At 52.6% G+C, this 17,290-nt stretch overlaps 1 pseudogene; it reads left to right on the forward strand.

Moving 5' to 3' along the window:
- The first annotated feature begins 1,802 nt into the window (after positions 1 to 1,802).
- LOC34621176 lies at positions 1,803 to 9,780 on the forward strand (annotated as a pseudogene).
- Positions 9,781 to 17,290: the final 7,510 nt, after the last annotated feature.

Here is a 17,290-nt window from a genome sequence, read left to right on the forward strand (position 1 = left end):
TAAAGTAGACGACCAGAAGCGACCACCCAACAGGAAGCCGTAATAGCAGCACAAACAGCCAGATGCTACCTATTTGGCATTGCCGGCGTGTATAGAGTGAACTAGGATGCTTACTAGTCTCTAGTTTACTTTATTTGTAAATTAAATTATAAACGGCGTAATTACGGGTGTTTTCCAGGCCCAGATGCAGAAGTGCAGCGCAAAATGCTGTGCTATGCAGGAGTATGTTTCAGCCCCATAGTGATGCGAGGCCTTGGACCCCATGGGTTGAAGCATATGCAAGGGCCGTTTTAGGGTTTATGGTGCGTACTTGTCAGACTCCATACAAGGTTCCCTTTGGGGGATAATTTACATCAGATTTAGCCGATTTTCTTCCTAAAATACATTCTCCTATTCCTGCCCTCGCTTCTCATATTTATTGACATGGGGCATGGGGGAGTAATAGCTAGGATGTGCTTAGCTGCACTCTCCACTCACTCCTAGCATTCACAGCTAGTTGCACATGGCTTCGAGCTCGAGCGCACCCAACATTGCGTCTTCTTGTATCAAAATAAAGTCCTCCGTAGCGGAGACGATATACGAACAGACAGGCTAGCTAGTCAATCGCTTGCTTATTCGTAGGTAAGTAAAATCTGTGTAATAGAAGTTTTGTTGTCGTTGCCTAACCCGCTACACTTTCCCTACCTGGACAGCATAGCGGGTAGCCGCACCACGCCACGCAGATTGTGTAGTCAAATATACACACGCTACCTTGAGAATGCATACAGGACCTGCACATACACGCCACCAAAGGTCAATCTGAGTGCTGCAGCCACTGGCTCTAGTGGCCTTCTTCAAAGTGGCAACGCGTCACCCCAAATTCCTCGAATTACATTGGCTCGTGACCCTTTAAACCGCCAGCCAGCTATCAAACGGACTTAAAAGTTGAGCCTGGTAGGCAAGCAAAGCGGGTTTCTCACAGACGATGCGATCTCTTTGCAGTATTGACACCGTGCAGCAAAAGGGGAAACACCAATAGCTGCAACAGCAGCCCCAACGGCCTTAATTTTGTATCATCCACTAAAAAGCCCAGAAAAACGAAACAGCACACAATTCAGCTTACGCATAAGTCTTTACTCCTATTTCGGGCTGAAGGACATGATCCTTGTTGGTGTATTGGGGGAATCGGGAATCGACTGCCCTACCCGCCTACGCGACGTGTCTGAATAGATTTTTGAGTCCATGTTACTTGTGGTAGAAGATGTATTTAAAGGCAAATGCCATTACACAATCAAAGCTTTGGAGGCGCTTTCTTCAGCAGAAGGAGCATTATGCAGGAGCAGCAACGGCAAAACGGGCACGCAGCAGCAGGGCCAGCAGCAGCCGCAAGACTCATCCTGAAGGCCTAATTTAGCTGTGGGGAGAAGCAATGAGTCTTAGTGCATCGAATACACACTAGTGGAAAACTGGTCATTGCCTCTTCTGTGTTTAGTGGCGGGGAGCGGGGGAGCCCTGCCTCCTATGCGTTCCTTCCGTGCAGATCCTTCTCCGTTGGAGCAGCCGCAGTAGCCACCTCTGCTAATCGAGAGATCATTGCTTCGATAGCCCATCAGGTTTCTAACAGATTATTTCAACCCCAGATGCGGACAGATAAGTGGCTTGCTGCTACCATGGGGAGTTTTGCTGACGCGCAGCAACACCAGTACAAGTAATACTGGCAGTACTAGCAGAAGTAGCAAAACCCGCCACTAAGGGCCAAGTAGTCCAGTTTCCAACCTTTTCACTTTTTTCACAGACCCGTAAATCCTGTCCGCACCGAAGGCATGCCGATCGGCGCTCGTGTTCCTCGCCCCACGCAGCTTGCCGCTGCCCAAGCGGAAACAACAGCTGCGGCTGCTAAATTAGTACATCCAGCTGCATCAGAGTACTTTCCTGTTTGCCTCTTGACCATCGCCGGACCCCTCGAGGAAGGACCGGGATCACCCGTCCCTCTGTGAGATCGCCTGTGGCTTTTGTGGGGATCGCACTGTCTCCTACGAAGTACCCTTGCCTTCTTTTCCCCGGGTTGTGCTTTCTTTTGACACCCTGAGAGCATTGTGCGCTCCTAGCGGCAGCTCCCCATTTCGCGTGTCTCGGAGATCTCGGGATTTTTTTGCTCTGTCTGAGATTGACTGCTGAAGTCCTGGAATTGTCGCCCCCATTTCTCCGGCTGTCACTTGCTCTAGACTGCGCTTGCACTTGAGACTGCCGATACTCTCTGGAGCTGTTTGCCTCTTACCGGAGGCTGGAGCGATCCAGCCCCTGCATCCGTGGCATTGACTCGTCGCTGCTGCTGCTGGAGGGCTCTCTGGGTCGCTGGAGAGAAGCCTTAGGGGAGACTATCAACGGTCTGTCTTCATCGGCGCACCCGTATTTTGCGTCAGAGGAAAAGCTCGCACTGGCAGAGAGTGTAGCAGCGACAGCGGGAGCGAATGCCACCATAAAATGATGCAAAGGCCAAACGGCGGTGGAGTCCTCGGAGGCCCCTCCACGGAGCCATCAAATGCGTCCTGTGCATCCACTACTCTGCAAACAGCAAAAGGATGTGGAATTTTGGAGCGAGATCCAAGGAACAAGGCTGAAGCTCACGTTAACACGTGCGAACGCTCACGGAATGCTGCAAATGCTGCCGCAGCGTCTTCGCGAACGGCTGCTCAAGTCACCACAGAGCCAGGAAAACACGCGAGTGAAGTAGAACCCTGCTCCCAGCCTCCGCTCGGAGAGGCGTCGTCAAAGGATGAACTGGCTGCCGCACGAGCGAAGTCACAAACAACGCTCAAGTCTTCTCCGCTGGTACACCCCACTTCACCTGCAGACGCTCAAGGCCCAAGGCCTGTTGCAGTGCCTATGGCTAAAGCAGTCGCTGCAGCAAAGTCAACCCCGAGCAGGGATGTGGCATCTAACTCGGTTGCATCGGCACAGGTCAATCCTGATCCGCCGTCACCAAGCTGCCTAGATCCGGGAGAACTATGCGGCAGCGTTTTCTTTCAGCTCGCACAGCAAATGAACTCCGAATATGCAGGCAATAGGTGTTACAGCACCTCCAGGGCGCGTAGCAGCAACTGGAGCTACCGTAGCACTATGGCCGACAATCTTGACAGTGCCCGGTGCACTGTCACTCCCGCAGACACCAACGCAGCAACAACAGCTGGAGCTGCATGTCCTCCTGCAACAACAACAGCAGCTGAAGTTGCATCTCCTCCTGCAACAACAACAACAGCTGGAGCTGCATGTCCTTCTGCAACAACAGCAGCTGAAGTTGCATCTCCTCCTGCAACAACAACAGCAGCTGAAGTTGCATCTCCTCCTGCAACAACAACAACAGCTGGAGCTGCATCTACTCCTGCAACAACAGCAGCTGAAGTTGCATCTCCTTCTGCAACAAGAGCAGCTGAAGTTGCATCTCCTCCTGCAACAACAACAGCAACTGAAGCTGCATCTACTTCTGCAACAACAACAGCAGCTGAAGCTGCGTGTCCTTCTGCAACAAGAGCAGCTGAAGTTGCATCTCCTCCTGCAACAACAACAGCAGCTGAAGTTGCATCTCCTCCTGCAACAACAACAGCAGCTGAAGTTGCATCTCCTCCTGCAACAACAACAGCAGCTGAAGCTGCATCTCCTCCTGCAACAACAACAGCAGCTGAAGTTGCATCTCCTCCTGCAGCAACAACAGCTGCTGAAGCTGCATCTCCTCCTGCAACAACAGCAGCAGCTGAAGTTGCATCTCCTCCTGCAGCAATAACAGCTGCTGAAGCTGCATCTCCTCCTGCAACAACAGCAGCAGCTGAAGTTGCATCTACTCCTGCAACAACAACAGCAGCTTCAGCGTGCGAAACAGCAGCGACGCACCTCATAGAGGCGGCAGCTGGGACTGCATCTGAACCTGCAGCTCCCGCCACACCGTCGGATAACGCAGCTGGATCTTCAGGAGAAAGGGCAAGCTCGCCGCAGGCGTGCAGCGGGAAGTTCTGCGATTTCGTAGCAGCGGCCGACGATTCCTCTCTCAACAACATATCTCTAGAGTATTCCTATGAAGTACGACGTTTTGGGGCGTAAAAGGGCACATGGCTTACTCTTCTGCCCGGTTGGGTATATTTTTACTTATAAAACCGTCAGACAAGTAGGCCTTTCTGCTCGATGATTATATTTCTCATATGTGGATTAGCCCTGTGGTCTGGAGTTTTTGTGTCTTGTGGTTCGCTTAGGAGGTGTACACTGCTACAGACGGGTTTCGCCACTTGCTGGGTATGGGGGCTTACGGGATCGTTTACCGGGGATTCATGCGAGACGGTCTAGAAGTTGCCGTGAAGAGGCTCAACGATCCGTCGGAAGCAGGTTTCGAGCGAGAGGTCATTGTTTTGTCCAAATTTAGGTCAGTCGGCACCATCTGCTTTGGTTGTCACGCATGGGAGCGTCCTCACCTTCAGTTCAGTTGCTCTGGGTGCTAGTGGTTCTGGGAATAGGGCTGCTCTTGCTGCTGTAATTCCTGCCGCGTATTTGGAGCTCTTGTCTTTGAGTCTTACTCTCCTCCTGTTTTGTTTGTTGCTCGTGTATAGGCACCCTAATTTGGTCATTCTTTTGGGCTTTGCTCGGCACGGAAAGGACCGCTTTCTTATCTATGAGATGATGGTTGGGGGCGATGTCGCTGGCCATCTCCAGAGAGGTTTGCTCTTGCTTCTTCTTAGTGCTGCTGCTACTGCTTCTGCTGCTCCTTTCGCTGCCTTTCTGCGTCATAGCCCTTAACGCATGGTGCATCGTGCCTCCTGACCTTGTCGGTCTCGCGCTTTGCTGCTGTGCTAAGGCTGCAGTGGCATCTTTACGAGCTTGGATTGTGTTCCTGTTGTTATGTCTGCTACAGGGACTCTGACGTGGCATGACCGTCTAAGTATTGCGCTGGATACGGCAGTGGCGCTCTCTCACCTTCACCGACACTGCCTCACAGTGTACCACAGAGACATCAAGACCGCCAACATCCTCCTTGACAAGCACAAACATGCAAAGGTAGGTCTTCAAAAGAGTTTAGGGCTTGTCGCAGTGTAGAATAGTGAATAAGGGCTACGGGTTTTGCGAAAATTCGAGCAGAGGAACTCTCGTACCTGCATGCAAAGGACTGGGGAGTCGGGTGTCAAGATTCCGTGCCTACTTACGAGAAAAAGTGGCCGCAGGGGCATGTGTGTAGCACGAGGGCTGGTTGCTGCATGTGATGCGCGCTGCTTACTCCGGCTCGTGTGGCCACTATTGCTGTTGCTGCTTAGGTGTCTGACTTTGGACTGGCATGTCTTGCAAAAAAGGGGAAGGGCCGCTTCCCCGTGCGTCAGACAGCGGGGACCGTTGGGTATGCTGATCCGAAGTATATTGCGAGGTGAGGTAAACCTTCTCCATTTTATTTCTTCTCTTTCCTCCGTTCTTCCTTTAGTTTGCGGTGCGATGTACAGGGGAGTGCGCCATTTGCATGCTTTGATTGACCCTTTGTGGGACTGCGGATGCTGCTGCAGCTCAATGGTTTCGGAGATGGCGGAGGTTTACTCCTTGGGGATGGTGATGCTTGAGCTTCTAACTGCCAAACCCCCAGTGGTCATCGTGAGCTCGCTTCTTGCTGTTGATTGAGCTGCTTGCAGTGCTCTCGATCCCGTGCTTCCTGCACTCCCAACACTAGGTGGCAACCTAATAACAATGTATATTTGGATGTGAATGTTTTGTTGGGCTCTCCTTGCCAATTTGCCTACGCCCGTTGGTGGCCGTGTGATCTGGCCTGTCTCCTGTGCGGTGTGTGCGCTTGTATCTGTTCTATCCCCTCCATCTTTCCTCGTGGTTCTTTTTTCCTTTTGTGCTATCCCTACCCGCAGAATTCGGACGGGACTGTCACATTCGTCTTGGCGCTATTAGCTAGAGACTTCACGCGCCTCACAAAGGCCGCAGACCCCCAAGCTGGATTCCCGTCTTCAGTTTTGCACGCGTTTGCTGAGATTGCCGTCAGGTGATTGGAGTTGACATCACATGGCCTCTGACCAAGCGTGTCGCGCTGCAGACTGGGTGTCAGCCCGGAGAGTGGGGTTGCTACATACACGAAGTTGGGGGATGTTGGCAGGCTACGTGTAAGAGAATATGGGCGTTTGTGCTGTTACAGTTGCATTCAAGATGACGACACGAAGCGGCCCTCGTTTCAATGCATTGTCAGACAACTGCGCTGCCTAAAGGAGGCTGCAACTAGGTACTGCCTCTCTCCAATATGCGTTTATCTGGGTCCTGTGACCCCTTGCTGATTACGTTGGTCTCCCCACAGTTCTCCTGTCGCCTATCTCTTCGAAATTCTCATTTCCTCTCGTCCGAGGCGTCTCTTTTATCGCTATCTGCCCCTCTTCTCGCTCTCTCGCCTATCAGACCTTGCTTTTTCTTCGCAGCCCTCCTACATCTCCACTCCCCCCACCTTAGGAATCAGTGTGTGCCTTAGTTTCAGGGCTCTCTACCTTCTTTTTGTTGCCTGCATGACAATTTCGCTTCCTCTTCTACCTTGGTGCTCCTCTCCCTGTGGCTCCTGGACGTCGTTTTTGCGTGTCCAGCATCTGCCTCCGCGAATGGATGCGTGTGAATGTTTCGTGGCGGGACGACACTTACTCATGGCTCCTTGCAGCTTCGCCTGGCCCTTCTTGTTTCTGCAGCCTATGCATGAACCCCAATTCCTTCTCGCTAAGAGACTGGGGGGTCTCCCCGCTGCTGCAGGAAGGCCTTGTGGGTGAGCACACAGCTCGTGAGGTGCTGAGGCCAATCAGGCCAAGACCCTTACCTGTGCCTGTTGCTCTACCTGCAGCAGCAAGGCAGACAAGGCAGCAACACGTATCTGGTGAGGCGGTGCATCCAAAAGAGGATAGATATGTTAGCACCTTGTCAGTGTGTTCGTGGTCGTTACATTGGGTTTTATGTGCTAGTACTGCTATGGTCAGGTGGCACTCACCAAGAAAGCGACACAGCAACGCCAGGCGCCACAGGGGGGCAGCCAGCTGCTTCTCCTCCAGCTGAAGGCGCAACGGGTAGCAGCCGCAGCACCAGCAACAAAACCTTATCGCAGCAACAGCAGCAAGTGCAGACTCCGACGATGCAGGAAGCAAGCGCAGAGGGGCGGTCACTCCTTCGAACCGAAAGGGCGTCTACCCTAGTTCTTGTTCCTGATTCTGTGACCAGTTCGTTGCATCTTGATTGCGGGGAGCCACTTCCCACGGAAGCATCCGAGGATCTTGCTCTTGATGCATGTGCTATGTGTGCACCATCTACGGCAACCCCTGCAGCAATGCACGCCGATCTGATGGTCACAGCCCAAGACGTAGGACTAGCCCTGGCAGCTGTGGCTGTTACCGAGACAGACGCAGCAGCCGCAGCAGCAGCGCAAGAGCTGGATGCGCCTCGCGCTGCTGGCTCTAATAAATCCGCAGCAGCGGCAGAACATGCAGCAGATGCTGCTGTCACTTTGTGGAAGTCCGTCTTCAGCAGTAGCGAAGATTCACGTGCTGCAGCTTTGCCTGGTGTTGCTGCACCCCCCATGCAACACTTCCGCAGCACAGAATTCCTATCACATGACGCAGGCGACCCTCGGAGCGACTTGACACTGCAAGAGCAGCAGCTGCGGCACACGCTGAAGGTACAGCAGCAGCACCAGCTGCAGCAGCAAAACGGCCGCTTCACCCGTACCCATACAATACCAATCTTAGAGCGCGATGCTGGACAGCAAAGCTCATCAAAAGCAGCAGCTACTGCTGCAACAGGCCAGGGGGCAGCAGTGACCATGCCGTCCTGTGCGGCCTTTTTAGCAGGCCCAGTGAAAGCCTCGCCCAGCGGTGATAGTGTATTGCTGGCTTCTCCGTTTTGGCGCGGCGAGCGAGAGTCACAGAAACAGAAGCCCAAGCGACCAGCGAGAACAAGCAGCAGGAAACAGCAGCAGCTATCTGGAGAGGGGGATTGCCGTCTACTCGTGCACCAGCGGCGGCTGCGCGGCTGTACAGGCAGTACCACCAGCACGATGACCAATGGTGGCAGTATTGGCAGCATGCGCAACAGCGGCAGCAACATTTTCAGTAACAGCAGCAACAGCTGGAACAGCTGCTCCTATAGCAACCACAGCATCCGGTCGACTATGTCCACTCCTGCCGATCGCCTTCTGCTGTATGCGGACTTCCTGGGAGATGCCGCCATTCCTGAGGATTGCCCCAGCAGCAGGGTCTCGACTCATAACGGGGTACTGATTGCATCAGCTGCTGCAAAAGCAGATAGTAGATGTGTGCTTCTCTCCGTTGATGAAGCGTCGCTGGGGAAAGTTGTCAAGCGCATTGCCGCAGTTTGCACTGCTGAGCAAAAGCAGCAGCAAACACAAGTACAGCCGCAGCAGCGCCAAGAGCAGTTGCAGCATCAGCACGCGCAACAGCGGGTGCAGCACGAGCACCAGCACGAATCTGTACAATTACCTCAAAGACAAACGCAGGACTCTACGCAGCAGCAGCAACAGCTCTGTCAACAGATGCAGCGGGTGCACCAGCACGCCCAACAGTTGCAGCAGCCTGAACCCCTGCAACTGATGCCTCTCCAGCAGCAGCGACGCGTTGTCTCATCGCGCGTTCTTGAAGCTCCCTCCAACCATTGTGACTCTACGAGCAAAGTTCCCACAGCCTTTCTTCCTGCTGATGACTCTGGAACCCCACCAACAGCATCTATCAGGGAAACGAGACAGCCTTCTGCCCAGATGCGGCACCACTGTATCGAAAATTGCAACAGCATGAACGATGGTGGAAAGACATGTCAGGGGCAGCAGCAACTGCTACAGCAGAAGCACCAGAAAGCGCATGAAGCTCCAAGCACGCCGTTTGGCTTTGCCTCCTCGCTGCTTGGCACCATTAGCCTGCATGACAACGCAACGAGGGGCCTGTATCAGCAGCGCACTGATGCACACACAACGGTAGGCGCAGCCAGAACGGCAGCACCAATGCAGATAGAACGCGGGCAGGAGGTCAAAGGTGCTGGGGACGGGGGCACACATGCTCTGATCTCATCGGTATACCTCTCGACAGCCGTACCTGCAACACCAACAGCAACGCCTGCTGTTGCTCACCCGAAATCCTCTCCCCGCGTCGCTCCAACTTCTCCAGAAGCAAAGATGGAGGCAGAAGCAGCACGTGCAGCAGCAGCAGCAGCACATGCAGCTGCAGCTGCTGGTGGTAAGCGGTGCAATACCCCAATCGGAGGGAACAACCGCATGGCAGACCCAGGGTTTGCCAAAGAGACGTTCCAGCCGCAGCTACCGACTGTGTTGCAGCAACAGAAGCAACAACAGCTGGAAAGAAAGCATTGGTCTCAGAGAGACGTTTTCGGGTCTGGTGCGCCTGCAGCCGACACTGCAGCGGCTGCAGCAACTTCTGCAGCGCATATTACCAAGTCGGGATTCTATGGGGGACAGCAACAGGTGCAGCAACACCAAATGCAGCTCACAGCAAAGCTCTTGAAGCTCCAGGCTTTCTTCTAGGCCAAGCCGAAGGAGGGAAACACTCAGTAGTGAGGGGGGGATCCAGAGCTTTCAAAGCGTTTCGCGCAGCTGAATGCAGCTACTGAGGGTGAGCAGAGCTTTCACGGTAACACGTGCATAAGCGGCGCATTCACAAGTGGAAGCCTGTGCCTTTACTGTGTGAGATTGACGATGTAGCAAAAGTCTCATGTGAACAATACGTTGTGGACGTCAAGGCTAGCAGTGTAGGGTATTGGGTGTATGCATGCATAGCATAGATTGTTTGCATGGATGTGACACTGCTTTCATACATAGTAGAGTGCATGCACCATATGTGCCTTGCCTATATGCGCATTGTACTAGTGCACTAATGGTTGTGGGCCGTAGTAAATGCTTGCATGCACCACCGGATTGCATACATGCAACTATCACGCAATTAGGAGAGGAGAGAGTGAATCTATGGGAGTGTGTCACTAGACAATTTGCTTTCCCTACCCAGCCGCTGTTCTCGAGAAGACTCGGATTTTTCTGGATAGACATGCAGCTTGTGTTGGTGGGCAGCAGCATAACACGCTCTGAATGTAGTCGGAGACGACAAGCCGGTCAGCTAGTTGGCCATCTTTTTTTGACGTTATCCCTAAATTCGAGATATGTTTTTCGCTACAGGTACTGTAGCAGCAAAGGGAAGGCGCAGAAACTGATCGTTGCAGCAACATGATACTATTGCACATAAGCAAATATCTCCGTTCACCTGCATGTCAGCCGTAATATACAATAAGACGCCCATAGTACTAGACACGCTAGCTTCTGAGCCTTCAGGCACCTGCGAAAGAAGGACGGTCGTACCTGTTAATACGTGGACTGTGGGAGGGGAGTCATAATTAGTAGTATTTGAGACTTTTCTGGGACTTATGACATAGCTAGAGCTTCAGAAGCAGTTCCGAGAAATGCAGTTTTCTGCGTGGAAGCAGCGTGGGTGAGGAAGTAGTGGAGAGCACCCCTTACAGAACCTCTTTGGAGAGAATAGGTCCTTCAGGAGACTGGCAAGTACCGTCCCCACAGGTTATTATAGCCAGCAGCGGCTGAACCCTTGTGCACTATGGCGCTTTGCTGTTGTAAGAAAATACCTACCTCGTTTATCCTGGGAACGAACACATACAGGCCAACGACAGCTATGATAAGTCAGTGCTGATGCATTTCACGCTCGTTCCTGCCTATAAAAAATAGCTATTGGGCAGATACGGTACAGCCGCCTCAGGAACACAGAAAGTGGAGTAAAAGAAAGCTTGGACACAGAGAGATACATGGACAGGAGGTTTTTGTGGAGGGGCGAGTGAAAACGAAGACATTGCTTTCTGCCTTTTCTGTGGTGTGTCCTTATCTATCTCTGTCTTATAAGAGTAGAGGTGCAAAATACTATGGTTTTTTACACTGGTAATAGGCGGGAAACGCACGGCTGTAAGGAATCCAAAGGAACTGATGGAGCTTGTCTCTACTCTTGTTCTGCTTTCTACTTCAGTCTGCCTGCTTTGTAATATCTGCATTTCCTATTAGCTCTTACAGAGGAGCAGCAGCCCACTCCTAGACCCTCCAGCTTAACCCAGCAGTAGGGTGATAAGGTTGTGATGCGACAAGCCACAATTGGGCACTTTCTGCCACACCAGTTGCAACCAGTTCAAATACTAACCTCTTCGCTATTTGCAGGTTGTATATTAGTATATACCATTGGTATCATTGGAGGCTTAGCTCACTACAGTGACAGTGAACACTGCTTGTCTGTGCGCCAAGTTGATATTTACTGCTGTGTGCGAATGCTTGAGGTGCTAAGGGCATGAATCACCGTGCACCCGTGCTGTCCCTCTTCAGTCCAGCCGGGGGTCTTTGGGGTCAGGGGCAGGGGAAAGTAGAGACATTTTTCAGGGAATACTTCAGAACTGTCCACTAAGTGTTGTATCGGTGTCAGGCAGTCCCCCGTATGGTCATCCTAGTCGGCGCATTGTGATGGTAGAAAGGATTGCCGCCGATGAGGACCTCAACAAGAAGCAAAACAGCTCACTACTGCTCACTAGGGAGCTAGCCAGGCTCATGAAGGAAGTGCCTGTACATTGACGCTGACTAACGCCCAACGTACTAAAGACAGACAGAAAGGAGAAATGACCTAATCCATGGCTTGAAATTAGCACAACATGCTACGCGCACAACCTCCAACAGCTACTGCACGTTAAAATACCGCAGGAGCCGCTGTTGACGTTGGTGCTCTAGTTAGTAGTGTATGTATCTGCCTCCCAATATGCAAAGGACCACCCAGAGAGGCTGTGCAATGCCCTGTCGGACGCAGCCACAATGCAGCGTACCAGTGGGTCCAAAGTGAGAGAGCATCAGACATGCGTAGCTGAGAAACATATTATTATATGATTTTACATTTGAAACCGACCCCCCATTTATCGTACAGCAGCCCGTAGGCCCCAAGTGGGGGCTCGCTGTAGAGAGGGGGCCCCAGAGAGCCAGGGGCCCCCACGGCAACCGGGGGTGTAAGACGCCTGGTGTTGATTCTGGAGCCGCATCGGGGTATATGCATCTAAAATTCTAATCCAATGACATCCAGGGGCCTCACGCTGGACCCCACTCCAAGTCTTGCCTCGGCTAATTTTGCGCGTAGGGGCCCCTGGGGGGCCCCTACGTGCAAAACGGGGCAGCCTGAGCTATTTCGTGATCAACTGTCCCCCCCTCGCCATCCTCTTGAACATTGGGGGTCCAGGCAGGCCAGCACACAGATAGCACTGGGAGCAACAATACCGACGGTGTGAATGTATTCGTAGTAGGAGAGGGGCAGGAACAGGACGTAGAGGAAGAGCAAAAACCGACACAGAAGCGACATCCTCTACCTTGGAGTCACCTCCTGCATGGATGCAGAGCAATGTGGGCTCATCAGAGGCCACTCACGCTGTGCTCCCCGAGGGCGCTTGTGCCGGTTGGCTTGCGCTGCAGCAGCAACGGCCTCCCGTCCTCCAGCAGCTACAGCAAGCCCTTGATTTGGAGCTTTCTAAGCAGGGGTATTCTAAGTCTGTCTGATCCCCGTATGCGTCATGTACCGGGCGCCAGCCGAATGCGCTGGCCGTATCAGCCCCCCCGAGAAGCCGCGGAAGCAGCAGCAGCAGCGGCAGCAGCAACAGATTGGAGGGAATGGGTGCGGAGGCCCTTAAGGTCACCAGAAACGGGCGAGCCTATAAACTGGCTCTATGAGGCCCCCGAATCTGGGTAAGACAGGCCTGTGGTGTGAGGCGATTTCAAGGCTTAGAAGGGGCCTAAAAGTCCTCAAGAGGGTCTTTTGTGAGAGACGCTGGGGATTTTTCTCGTCTATTGGAGCCGCTCTGGCAGCGGCTATGAAACGGGCGTTCCGTGGCCTTAGTTTGGGGATGTTGGATGAGGCAGGGGTGGCATGTTGGGCGAAGGAGGACAAATAACACGAGCGAGGCACAGCACTACAAATGCAGATTGACGGGGGGTTGGCAGGAAGGCGCTTCTGTAGTACAAGACACCGTTGGTAGCGGCATTGTGCAAAGCCATGTAAAAAACGGCTTCATCATTTCTCTCGGAGCTTACTCGCTTGAGGCCGATTTGTCCTTTTCATTTTCTCAGCTACGAGCCTCTCTCCGTCTACGGCCCTGAGACGGTTCTCGTGGAGGGGCTGCCTATGGGCCGGACGCCTGAGTTTCTACAGGAGCGTTTGTGGCGCTATTTTTCTCGGTTTGGCAGGGTGAAGTCTGTTCACGTGCTGCCTCATAAACTGGATCCTTACCAAACAAATGGCAAGGCCTTTGTGGCATTTGAAAAGTCAGAAAAAAACACTCGAGGCCTTCGAAGGCCAGTCTCTTCCTTCGCTCCGCAATTCCTCTGGTGTCTGCCCGTTCCTCTTTGTGCCGCGGTACCTACCCTTTCAAACGCCACCGTTTGTGGTCTCCACACCTCCGCCTTCCTCAACTGCACCTGCATGCGTTGCTGTCTTTGGCTATACTCTCCGTTGCCCTTCCGTGCTCTTCTCCTTGTCTAAAGCCTTTTCTACAGTCTCGGTTACTCGTGTCTCCTAGGAGGCTGCGGAGGGTTGGGCTGTTCCACTTACGAAGCAGAAGCGTATTAGGGCTGCCCTTTGGTCATGTTTTCATTACTTTTTACACCATGCTGCGAGTGGCTAGACACCGCTACTCTCCCTCGACTTCTTGGCGAGGTCCACGCTCCTCTACTGCTGGTCTTGCCTCACGTATCGCCTTTGTTCCTTGGCTCGAGCTCTCTTTGTTGTATCTGCCCCAGAGTTAACGTATCGTTATTTTGCTCTGTGTGGCGCGGACTGCCTCTGCCTCCCCAAATCCTCCTATCGATACGCAGCCTCCGTCCTTCCTTAGTATGATCACTCGCTTTCCGTTTATCTGCCTCTTGCAATAGCTCTTTGTGTGCTTGCCTCCACCTCCGGCTGCCCTGCTTTCTCTTTTCTGCCGGTATCTGCATCCCCTCTTCCATTCGTCGCGAAGTCTCATCCCCATTTCCTTGTCTTTGCAGGAGCTCTGCTTCGTCTAATTGCCGTGTGCTTCTTCGCCTGCCTGCCTGCCGCTTTTCTATGCAGTCGCCTCCATGCGTTGCATGCTGTTCGCCTCCCTGTCCGACTTCCTGCCTCCCTTCATTTCAAAGTTTTGCGGCTCCGGCATCTGGCAACAGGCCGTTGCAGCGATGATCTTTACATACATCGTAAACTCCATGCAAACAGAAGCCTCCTCTTTCTTGCGAGGTCAGTTATTTCCTTTGTTAAATTTTGCGCTTTCTTCTTGGACCGCCGTGTGCCCTTCTCCTACCCTTCTCCCGCCCGTTCGAACCAGTGGCCAGAGGATGTTCTGCTATTGCACTGAAGCTTGCATTTGCAGCTGTTATCCTTCTTTCGCTCTTGTCAACCAGAACCGTCCTCCTCCATTGTCTACTTGTTCTCCTGTCTTCTGTTTCCTGTTTTTCCAGACAAATGTACCTCTCTTTGCTGCAAGAAGGCCGCCCGCTGTCTTTGTCCAGTCTACGGCGTACGGCTTTAGTTCGTGGATTCTGTGAAGATCGCTCAGTCCCCTACACTCGAAGGGCGTGGCGCGATGCCCAAAGCTGTGTGGCCCTCGTCTTCGAATCGTGGCGGGCTTTTCTAGAGGCAGAGCCCTTTAATGAATTCTTTTTGATACTGCCCAGTACGAAGCCGCAGCAGTAGCGGGAACCTCATCGTTAGCATGCAATGACAAAAGCTACTGGTCGTGCTGCAGAAAGACACAAAGCAACCAATTTCTCGTGTAACCGCTGCTCTGTTAGTACTGCTCGTGCTGCTTTTTTCTCTGCGCCGCAGATTCTGATCGGGAGACAGAGAGTGGTGCTGCTCCCGTTACAGCTTCAGTAGAAGCAGCACGCGAACAGCAGCAGCTGCTGCTCGCTCCTCGCCTGGTTGCCCCGGAGCATATTGATGTATTGCTCAAGAGAGGAAGCAGATTGCTGCATGGAAAGCTGGAAGCTGAGTTGTCTGTACACTGGAGAGAGGGAAAACCACGACTGCCAGAGTAGGCCCCGGCTGTGTGCTGTATTGTCGCTGCTGGCTTGGTCGGTGGTTTCAAGGCTACTGCATTTTGCATCTGTCTTTTAGTAGGCTGCAATATGACTGCGCTGCTGGCAGCCTTGCTGTGTGTCCATAGTGAGACGCAGAAGCAAATAGATCGGTGGCTCCACAAAGACCCTCTTCCTGAAGAACTCCAGACTTGGTCTCGCAGCAAGGATGCCTACAAGTGAGGACACCCGCTGTTGTGGCTGCTTTCTGCCTGCTACTTTGTGGATCTGGTAGATTAGTGCCTGGTAACTCGTGTGCGTTGCTGTCTGCAGGATACACGATGAGAGACACCAGTTCAAGATCCGGCTACGCAGGGAAAGAAAGAAAGCAGAGCTGCACCGCCGCCTCCAGCGGGCTGCAGTAAAACGAGCTGCGGAACTACAGCAGCAACAGCAGCCTGCATGATATGCCGTTATGGCTGCAAATGTGAGGCGGCAGGCTGCCCCCCCACAGCTGTTGTTACGGGTGATGCTGCATTGGGGAGTAGTTCTACATTATACGTTGCAGCAGGCGTATTAGGGTCGTGAAGCGGTAGCTGCAGCCCGTACTGTACAGACGAGACATCGCTGCTTAGTAATGAAAACCGAAGGCAAGAGTAGCAGGGCACACTCTACACTCTGATTTACCCATGGCAGTATTCACAGGAACCGCGGCTGTGGCGCAGTGCTTTCGACATGCGTAAAATGGAATAGACCACGGGAAGGAAACAGCAGGTGTAGGATATTTCTAGTCGAGCTTAGTTTCGTTAGTCTTAAAGGGGTAGTACATATGCCACGTTACATTTGGTCTGTTGGTGCAGTTGTTGGTGGCGTTTCACTGAATATCGTCGTCAGCAGACACTTTGACCCCTACACTCCAAGGACACTCAATAGAAAGTTACTAAGTTTTCCCCGAAAGAAGCTGATCCTTTTCCTTGCCCTCGCTTTTCAGATTCTCACTAGAGGAGAGGGACAGCTGGCATATGGGTAGCTGCACCGTGTTTATAATACTCAGACAATTCGCTGCTGGCTGCAGCATGCGCCGAACGCCTACCCACCCAACACATTATGTCTTGTTTCGAGCTAACTCTAATTCCGTGCAGCGAAGATTATGAACCAGCAGATAGTTTGTGAGTTGTTTGCTAATTCTTAGGTGTGTATACACAGAGGAGTGGGAATTGCCACTGTGTAGCGCAGTTGTAAACATGGACGCATAGACGCTCATACGGCAATACATAATGTGCCCCCTTGGGCGTTGCTATAGCTAGATAGTATCTTGTCGGGCACACATAGTGACCTACCGTAGTACGACATGAACTACACCTAACGGCGCATCAAATTATTAGGATGGAGGTTTGGGGGGCAGGAAGTCACTAAAAGCCAGGAGCAGCGACAGAAGCGGGTAAACTAGAGTGTTTGCAGTACAGATAATACTTGTGGCATTGTCCTATGGTGGCAGGCTGGTCTTTGTTTATTTTGCGGACAGGCAACCCCGAAAATGCCTGCCCCCCTGAAGCACCGCCACAGGGGAAGACAAAGGGCCAAAGCCTTCTAGGTCTTGCGCTGTGCTAGGATATCGACATTGCTTGCGTGTTCCCCGTCCGCGATCAGGAGGGATAACTTTACGGCTATAGCAGAGGATCAACGGTGTCTGGACCAGCATGAACTGTCTTCGTGCTTTGCATTTGGTGTCTACTGAGCCTGCCGCTGCTGGCTTGTTTTTCTTGCTGCAAACACATTCTTCATCGAGAGCATCTGCTCCAATCAATAAACCTTGTCCTCAAAAACACTAAAGCAAAGCGGACACTGGGGGGCCCTGGGTACGTGGGGCCGCTCCCCGCAGTCTACTGGTGCCAGTGCTACATGCGTTTCCCCTTGTCGGTTTGGCTTCAATTAGGATGCAGCAAGACTGTGCTGATTTTTATGGCCTTGCCTTTATTCCGCCTTTTTGTGGGGTGACTCCCCGGAGCTGCCCGAGCACCGCAAATCGCCGCTGCCAGGGGGCATCTAGGCCCCTGTGCTTCTGCTTGCTTTTCTGCCACCCTTAGTCCACTTGCTTCATAATTGTAAACGGATTTAGACGAAAAACAGTTCAACGGGAATTGTGCGGATTTCAGGGGCTTTGGACCAGGCCTGCAATAGAAGACGCGTTTCGCGATCGAGGAGTTGTAGGCTTTGAGTTTAAGGATC

This window comes from Cyclospora cayetanensis, unplaced genomic scaffold, assembly GCF_002999335.1.
Source record: "Cyclospora cayetanensis isolate NF1_C8 unplaced genomic scaffold, CcayRef3 CcayRef3_contig_110, whole genome shotgun sequence".
In the NCBI taxonomy this organism is placed as follows: Eukaryota; Apicomplexa; class Conoidasida; order Eucoccidiorida; family Eimeriidae; genus Cyclospora; species Cyclospora cayetanensis.